The sequence below is a fragment of the Triticum dicoccoides genome, chromosome 6A, assembly GCF_002162155.2.
Source record: "Triticum dicoccoides isolate Atlit2015 ecotype Zavitan chromosome 6A, WEW_v2.0, whole genome shotgun sequence".
Classification (NCBI taxonomy): Eukaryota; Viridiplantae; Streptophyta; class Magnoliopsida; order Poales; family Poaceae; genus Triticum; species Triticum dicoccoides.
In genome coordinates this window covers 473,230,878-473,241,086 of record NC_041390.1, presented here as the reverse complement: position 1 = coordinate 473,241,086, position 10,209 = coordinate 473,230,878, and positions in this window count along the sequence as shown.

Sequence of the window (10,209 nt, the reverse complement as noted above, 5' to 3'; positions counted from 1 at the left end):
ATGATTTGGTATTTTTATCAAATCAAAACAAATGTCAGAAAAATAGAAAACAAAACAAATAAAGGAAAAACCCTTACATGGGCCTCCTACCTGGCAGCCCAGCGGCCCAGAAGGCCAGCCCAGCCAGCTGGCCGACGCCACTCGTCGCCTACCTCCTGCCAGGAGGACGGCGCGCGTGTGCCCGACGCACGCGAGCACACGCTGGCCACCTCCTGCTTCCCCGCTCGCCGCTGGAGGCACCCAACGATGCCACGCACTTCCCCGAACCTCTCTCCCTCTCTCCAGTAGCCTCCCCTCCTCTCTCTCGCCCTTCACCGCAAACGCCCGAGCGCTGCCATCGCCGCCGCTCGCCATAGCCGTGCCCACTGTGCTCCCCTCGCACCGCTGCTGTGTCCTAGAGCTCTGCCCTGTCGCCTTCTTCGTCTTTGTCAAGCCACGTAGCTGGGGACGCCCTACCTCGACCTCGTTGCCGCCGTTTTCCACCGCGAGCGCCCGAGATCGCCGGCGTCCGTACGTCACCGTCTGGCCTTCCCCGAGCCCGCTTCGACGCCCTCTGCGACCCTGTGAGCTCCATCATCGTTTGCCCCTCTTCCCCTTGCCTCTCGATCACCACAGCCGCCGTTTCGACCGAAGCCGTAGCACCTCGCCACCGACCATGGCGCCACCGTGGCCAAGGGCCGAGCCAGCCGCACCCGCGCGCGTCACGGTGCTCCTGGTGACGCCAGGAGGCCGTAGAGCCTCTCCGCTCGCCTCCCCATGCACCGCAGCCCTTGCCCGCACTTGCCCATGCTCCGGCCGCCGCTCCTCCTCCTATCTACCCCACTAGATGCGGGAGAGCACGGGCTACGCCCCGGTGCTCTCTGCCATCCTTTTGGTCACCGGAACGGTGATCCCGAGCCCCTCCGCCGCGTTCGGCCTCGCCGGCGGCTAAACGCCGGTGGGGTTGACCGGTCTAACCCCCCTAGTTGACCTGGGGTTTGACTACCCAGGGTCAATGACAAGTGGGGCCCGGCCCTGCTAATGTTTCTGTTAGGATTAGTTTAATATCTAATTAACACTGTTAACTAACTATGACACTGACATGTGGACCCCACACGTCAGGTTTGACCGCTCAGCCACAGTTGACTTGCTGACGTCATGCCACTGTCATGCTGACGCAATTATTCATTTTCTGGTATTAAAATAAATCAGGAAATTCCAGAAAATATTCAAAACTTCAAAAATTCATAGAAATTCAACCGTAGCTCAGATTGAAATAATTTATATATGAAAAATGATCAAAAAAATTCAATCTATCCATCTGTAGCATTTTCATGCATGACAAACCAACCTATACATGCTGTATATATGAAAACACACTTATGGCATATTTAAGGGCTTATTTTGGAGTTGCATTTGAACCCTTGGTTCGAATGGACCACAACTAAATAAATGCTAGATGCATTAACTCAAACAACATCACATATTCATGCCATGATCATGCATCATATTGTTGCATATACTTGTGTTTGATTTTCGACACCGTTCCTTCTCGATAGGTCCTGCTCCGGAAAGTGTTCGGGAGCACCTATCAGTGGAGCAGTGCCCCCTTATTGATCTACCAGGCAAGCAACCCCCCTTGTTCATTCCGATACAATCCTACTCTCTCGCTCCTGCTCTCATTTATTGCATTAGGGCAACAACAATTCAACTGCTACTTTATGCTGCGGTAGTTGCACCCATTCCTCTGCATGACCTTTCATTGCCACAGTAAATAGTTAAAACCCACTAGCATGTGTAGGAGTTGATTGAGCCATGTTTTGTTCCTACCATGCTTTGCCTGCTATTGCTTAGAGTATGTCAGGTCTGATTCATCAGGAATGAATTGGAGTGTTATGATATGTTCTGGTGCTGAGAGTTAAGCGTGTGAACACGATTTGGTAAAGGTAGCGGTGAGAGGCCATGTAGGAGTACATGGTGGGTTGTCTCATTGGGGCCGTCCTTAAGAACTGAGTTCTGTGTAAGTTATCCAATGACTAGCTACTACCACACATTGGGCTCCGGGCGCTCCAAGATCTCTCGACTTATTAACCGCCTTGAACTATGTCCAGGAGTTGCAAATAGTTTCTGGTGTTTGTAGGTAGTGCTATTTTTCTACCGAGTGGCACCCGGCAGGGTGGGCTCGGGACAGACTAGGCACAGGTGGCATGGTGTACCAAGTGGCACCCGGATGGTGGGCTTGAGAACCCTGCTCACATCGTTTGGGGCCGTGAGCGACACCCCGGCCGGATCTCCTTGCGGATGGAACCCAAATAGGTGATAAACCTGGACTAGAGTCTTGCATGGTTAGTCAGGTCGTGGCCGACACCCTCGCCAGGCTTCCGCTTGAAGGTTGCCGAGATACATGACGTGTATATGGTGATAAGTGGTGAGAGCGTTTGTGAAGAAGTACACCCCTGCAGGGTTATCATGATCTATTCGAATAGCCGTGTCCTCGGTTGTGGACTTCTTGGATGCTTACGTGGTACATAGAAAACTTAAAGTGGATACTCTAAAATGCTCAAGACAAGTGTGAGTGCTACGGATGGCCTTCTCGTGGAGAGACGGGGATGAATCCATTGTAGTGTATTGATGTGGTGATTAGTGGACTCATGTGCGCTGCCTCACCTCAAAGAAGTTTCTCATTGTCGTAGAACAGGATAGCCACTGGGTCAAAGCTGGCTTGCTGTAACTAAACCCCACATTACCTTCTTGATACAAATGCATGTATGATAGTATCTGATGTAAGTCTTGCTGAGTACCTTTGTAATCACGTTGCTTTATTTATGTTTTTGCAGCTGAGACATCTGTCTCACTAGTAGTATCGCTTGGACTTCGACGAGTAGCTTGTTACCACAGCTACAATCTTGTACCTTGGAGGGACTTATAGATAGTCAGGCTTCTCGGTCTTTTTCTTTTGTAGTTGTCTGTACTCAGACATGTAATGCTTCCGTTGCTTGTATGCTCTGAATGATGGGTCATGTGACCCCTGTTTGTATTTATGCTATGTGGCTCTTCTGAGCCTTTATCTATATGAGTTGCGTTATGTTGTGATGCCATGTTGTACAGCACATACTTGCATGTTATGCATACGTGTGACGTGTATTGCTATGTGTGGGATCCGACAATCTAGTTGTTTGTCCTTGGCAGCCTCTCTTATGGGGAATTGTAGGCTAGTGCTTCCTTGAGACATAGTAGTCCGCTACAGCTCGGTTCACCGGAGTCCTGCTAGCCCAACACTACTGCTCAGAACACTTGACTGGCCGGCATGTGTTCCACTTCGTTCCTATGTTCGTCCCTTTGGGGAAATGTAATGCGGTGACTTCCGGAGTCCTGTTAGCCCAGTGCTATAGCCCGTATTCATACGTTGTTGACCGACATGCTCGATGTGATTCATGTATGCCTATCTCCATAGGTCTGTGCCGCTTTGGGTTCACGACTAGCCATGTCGGCCCGGGTTCTCTGTCATATGGATGCTAGCGACATTATCATATACGGGAGCCAAAAGGCGCAAACGGTCCTGGGCCATGGTAAGGCGACACCCGTGGGGATACCGTGCGTGAGGCCGCAAAGTGATATGAGGTGTTACATGCTAGATCGGGGTGACTTAGAATCGGGGTCCCGACACCAACAAGCATCAATCATGGCTTGCTCGAAACAACGAGTGCCTCCAACTAACAAGAGTCCCAGGGGGAGTTTTGTTTGCAATTATTTTGATTTAGTCTGCATAAAGCATGGGACTGGGCATCCCGGTGACCAACCATTTATCTCGTGAGTGAGGAGCGGAGTCCACTCCTCTTGAGAATAACCCGCCTAACATGGAAGATACAGACATCTCTAGTTGATACATGAGCTATTTGAGCATACAAAACAGGATATTTATTTGAAGTTTTGAGTTTGGCACATACAAATTTACTTGGAAAGGCAGGTAGATACCGTATATAGGTAGGTATAGAGGACTCATGTGGAATAACTTTGGGGTTTAAGGGATTGGATGCACAAGCAGTATTCCCGCTTAGTACATGTGAAGACTAGCAAAAGACTGGGAAGCGACCAGCTAGAGAGCGACAATAGTCATGAACATGCATTAAAATTAATCAACATCGAATGCAAGCATGAGTAGGATATGATCCACCATGAACATAAATATCGTGAAGGCTATGTTGATTTTGTTTCAACTACTTGCGCCAAGTCAAGTCACTTAAATCATTCAGAGGAGGATACCACCCTATCATACCATATCACAACCATTTTAGTAGCATGTTGGCACGCAAGGTAAACCATTATAACTCATAGCTAATCAAGCATGGCACAAGAAACTATGATCTCTAGTTGTCATTGCAAACATGTTTATTCATAATAGGCTGAATTAGGAACGATGAACTAATCATATTTACAAAAACAAAAGAGGTCGAGTTCATACCAGCCTTTCTCATCTCAGTCAGTCCAGCATATATTGTCATAATTGCCTTTCACTTGCACGACCAAACGATGTGAATAATAATAATAGTGCACGTGCATTGGACTAAGCTGGAATCTGCAAGCATTCAATAAACAAGAGAGGACAAGACAATATGGGCTCTTTTGTCAGATCAACAAGTATGCATACAAGAGCCACTTCAAAAATTTAATTATGGTCTTCTCCTATCGACCCCAAAGAAAAGAAAAGAAATGAAACTATTTACACGGGAGAGCTGCCAACAAGTAAAAGAAGAATAGGAAATCTTTTGGGGTTTTCTTTTTAATTACCACTACAAGCATGGAAAGTAAACTAATTAAGAACTACAACTATTTTTTTTGGTTTTTCTTAAGGTTTATCTAACACACAAGAAGAAAGCATAAGAAGGAAATTAAACTAGCATGGATGATACAATGAAAAAGTATGAGCACCAACATCTAGCAATGAGTGTGTGAACATAAATGTAATGTCGGTGGGAAATACGTACTCCCCCAAGCTTAGGCTTTTGGCCTAAGTTGGTCTATGGCCACGGCTGGCCTGGCGGATATCCATAATAATAGTTGGGGTCGTACTGCGATGAAGAAGAAGACTCCGATTGCCACTAGCTGGCAATCATCTCCGGATCCCACTGGTAATTAGACTGTCGTGAAGGATCAACTTGTGGTTCCGGCTCTGGCTCCATGGCTGGTGCAGGGTTCCGGTAGGCATGTATAGCCTCTAATGGAACAAGGTACTGGCCTGTGGATAAATCAAACAAAGAAGGAGCAGGCAGGGTAATAGTCTCAGGATGATGTTTATCAAAGAACAATTTGTATTTAAGCTCTCTTTCCCTATTCTTAACAATAAAATCATGTGCCACCATACTTTTATAATCTAAATAAACACGAGGCCGCACTTTTTCTTCCTTCTCATAATGCCTAATAGGTATGTTAAAATGTGCAGCTAGGCATGAAGCATAGATGCCTCCAAAGATGAGGCCCTTGGTACGGTTCAGACTTAACCGTTTAGCAATAATGCCGCCCATACTAACAGAGTTATCACCGTATAAACCGTGGAGAAAAATAATAATATCAGGGACACTAAGGTTTCCACAGTTCCCTCGACCAATTAAACAACGACTAGCAAATAATGTAAAATAGCATAAAGCAGGAAAATGTATGCTAGTGATTCGTGCATCGGAAACCTTCCTTGTTTCCCCTACAGTGATAGTATCAATAAACCCATCCACATCCTCGCGATGTGGTTCTTCTGTCTTGCCCTCGAAAGGGACTAAACAAACCCGACAAAAATCATAAAGTGACATCTCCTTATGCTCATCATATAAATAAAACTCCAGTGTAGGTGGTGAGATCCTGGAATGGAAATGAAAGTTTTGCACAAAAATATTTGTGAGTAAAAGATATTGATCGCGTTGGTCGTGGAGGAAAGCGGTGAGGCCCGCATTCTTAGCCAATTCATGAAAATCTTCATAAATCCCGGCTGCTCTCAAGAAATCATCGGAAGGCCATTCACATGACCGAACATCCGTGGTGCGAGGCAGATTATATTTAGGCTTCGGTGCCTTTTCCTTCGAGCTTCGGCTCGATGAGCCCCTCAAAAGTCTCTTCATCATTTTCTGAAAAATTCTGAAATTTTTAGTAATTTCAAAATAAAAGTAAACCAAACTCAATAATATTGATAGAAACTACTCCTACAAGTGCCTAGGGCCTATATCATGCATCAAAACTACTTTTGACCATATAAATTTGACATGCAAGCTCAAGAACAGGGTCACCTAAGCAGCAAAAATTTGCAATGAATAAAGCACTAGAATAAAAACTAGTTGGACCAATGGAGGAGTCACATACCAAGGAACAATCTCCCCAAGCAGTTTTGTCATAGGTGCTTTGAGCATGGAGATAGAAAATGGTAGCAAGATGAGCTAGAACTCGTGCTTGAGATGGATATTCGTGTTTGTGGGAGGAAGAAGAAGTGTGTGGGTGCAGGAATAAGTGGAGGAGGGCCACTGTGGGACCACGAGGCAAGGGGGCACGCCCAGGGGGTAGGGCGCGCCCTCCACCCTCGTGGGCAGGTGGTTGACCCCCCTGCTGTGTTCTCAGTGGCAAATATTCTCAAATATTCCAGAAAAAATCATATTTAAATTTCATGGCATTTGGACAACTTTTATTTTTGGGGTATTTTTATATTGCACGGATAATCAGATAACAGACAGAAAAATACTATTTTTATTTTATTTAATATAAATAACAGAAAGTAAAAGGAGGGTACAGCAGGTTGTCGCTTCTAGTTTCATCCATCTCATGATCATCAAAAGGAATCCACTAACAAGGTTGATCAAGTCTTGTTAGCGAACTCATTCCGAATAACATGGAACCAGCGAAATTTTGGATAACACTATGTTACCTCAACGGGGATATGCATATCCCCAATAATAAGAATATCATATTTCTTCTTGACAGTAGGAAGAGGAAATTCAAATCCTCCAAATATAATTGATGGAATTTTTCCAATAGAGTTGATACTATGAACTTGAGGTTGTTTCCTCGGAAAGTGTATTGTATGCTCATTACCATTAACATGAAAAGTGACATTGCCTTTAGTGCAATCAATAACATCCCCTGCAGTATTCAAAAAGGGTCTTCCAAGAATAATATACATACTATCGTCCTTGGGAATATCAAGAATAACAAAGTCCGTTAAAATAGTAATGTTTGCAACTACAACAGGCACATCCTCACAAATACCGACAGGTATAGCAGTTGATTTATCAGCCATTTGCAAAGATATTTCAGTAGGTGTCAACTTATTCAAATCAAGTCTACGATATAAAGAGAGAGGCATAACACTAACACTGGCTCCAAGATCACATAAAGCAGTTTTAACATAGTTTCTTTTAATGGAGCAGGGTATAGTGGGTACTCCGGGATCTCCAAGTTTCTTTGGTATTCCACCCTTAAAAGTATAATTAGCAAGCATGGTGGAAATTTCAGCTTCCGGTATCTTTCTTTTATTTGTAACAATATCTTTCATATACTTAGCATAAGGATTGATTTAGAGCATATCAGTTAATCGCATACGCAAAAAGATAGGTATAATCATTTCAGCAAACCGCTCAAAATCCTCATCATCCTTTTTCTTGGATGGTTTGGGAGGAAAAGGCATGGGTTTGTGAACCCAAGGCTCGCTTTCCTTACCGTGTTTCCTAGCAACAAAGTCTTTCTTATCATAACATTGATTCTTTGATTGTGGGTTATCAAGATCAACAGCAGGTTCAATTTCTATATCATTTTCATTGCTAGGTTGAGCATCATCATTAACATTATCACTGGTTTCAGGTTCATTACCAGATTGTGTTTCAGCATCAAAGATAGAAATATCATTTGGATTCTCAGGTGTTTCAGTAATAGGTTCATTAGAAGCATGCAAAGTCCTATCATTTTTCTTTTTCTTATTTTTAGAAGGACTAGGTGCATCCACATTATTTCTCTGAGAATCTTGCTCAATTCTCTTAGGATGGCCTTCAGGATACAAAGGTTCCTGAGTCATTCTACCACCCCTGGCCATAACTCTAACAACATTATCATTATCTTCACTATTCAATTCATTGAGAAAATCATTTTGAGATCTAAGTACTTGTTCTACTTGAGTGGTAACCATAGAAGCATGTTTACTAATAAGTTTAAGTTCACTTTTGACATTAGCCATATAATCTCCCAAGTGTTCAAGCATATTTGAATTGTATTTCAATTGTCTACCAAAATAAGCATTAAAATCTTCTTGCTTAACCATAAATTTATCAAACTCATCTAAGCATGGGCTAGCAAACTTAGTAAATGGGATTTCAGCTTTATCATATCTATAGAGAGAATTTACCTTTACTACCTGTGTCGGGTTATCAAGACCATGAGTTTCTTCAATAGGTAAGGGATTAAGATCATATGTTTCTTCAACAGGCGATAAATTAAGACCATGTATTTCTTCAATAGGAGGTAAATTCTTAACATCTTTAGCTGTAATACCTTTTTCTTTCGTAGATTTCTTTGCCTCTTGCATATCTTCAGGACTGAGAAATAGAATACCCCTCTTCTTCGGAGTTGGTTTAGGAATAGGCTCAGGAATTGGCTCCGGAGTTGTCCAATTATTTTCATTTGTCAACATATTATTCAATAGAATTTCAGCTTCATTCGGTATTCTTTCCATGAAAACAGAACCAGCACAACTATCCAGGTAATCTCTGGAGGTATTGGTTAGTCCATTATAAAAGATAACAAGTATTTCATTTTTCTTAAGAGGATGATCAGGCAAAGCATTAAGTAATTGGAGAAGCCTCCCCCAAGCTTGTGGGAGACTCTCTTCTTCAATTTGCACAAAATTATATATATCCCTTAAAGCAGCTTGTTTCTTATGAGCAGGGAAATATTTAGCAGAGAAGTAATAAATCATATCCTGGGGACTACGCACACAACCAGGATCAAGAGAATTAAACCATATCTTAGCATCACCCTTTAATGAGAACGGAAATATTTTAAGGATATAAAAGTAACGAGTTCTCTCATCAGTAGTGAATAGGGTGGCTATATCATTTAATTTAGTAAGATGTGCCACAACAGTTTCAGATTCATAGCCATGAAAAGGATAAGATTCAACCAAAGTAATTATATCAGGATCAACAGAGAATTCATAATCCTTATCAGTAACATAGATAGGTGAAGTAGCAAAAGCAGGGTCAGGTTTCATCCAAGCATTTAGAGATTGATTATTCCATTTAGCTAATAACATCTTAAGTTCGTATCTATCTTTGCAAGCTAAAATAGCTAAAGAAGCTTCTTTATCAAAAACATAACCCACAGGAATAACAGGCAAGTCTTCATCATAAATTTCATCAGTATTATCAGATTCAATATTTTCAATCTCTCTAGCCCTAGCAAGTTGTTCATCAAGAAATTCACCAAGTGGCACAGTAGTATCAAGCATAGAAGTAGTTTCATCATAAGTATCATGTATAGCAGAAGTAGCATCATCAATAATGTGTGACATATCAGAACGAATAGCAGAAGCAGGTTTAGGTGTCGCAAGCTTACTCAAAACAGAAGGTGAATCAAGTGCAGAGCTAGATGGCAGCTCCTTACCTCCCCTCGTAGTTGAGGGATAAATCTTGGTTCTTGGATCTTTCAAGTTCTTCATAATGATAAGTAGATATAAATCCCAAGTGACTCAAAGAATAGAGCTATGCTCCCTGGCAATGGCGCCAGAAATAGTCTTGATAACCCACAAGTATAGGGGATTGCAACAGTTTTTGAGGGTAAAGTATTCAACCCAAATTTATTGATTTGACACAAGGGGAGCCAAAGAATATTCTCAAGTATTAGTAGCTGAGTTGTCAATTCAACCAGACCTAGAAACTTAGTATGTGCATCAAGGTATTTAGTAGCAAAGTAATATGATAGTAGTGGTAACGGTAGCAAAAGGTAACAGTAGTAAAAGTAATGTTTTTGGTATTTTGTAGTGATGATAGCAATAGCAACGGAAAAGTAAATAAGCAAAGAACAATATATGGAGAACTCGTAGGCAATGGATCTGTGATGGAGAATTATGTCGGATGCGGTTCATCATGTAACAGTCATAACCTAGGGTGACACAAAACTAGCTCCAGTTCATCAATGTAACGTAGGCATGTATTCTGAATATAGTAATACGTGCTTATGGAAAAGAACTTGCATGACATCTTTTGT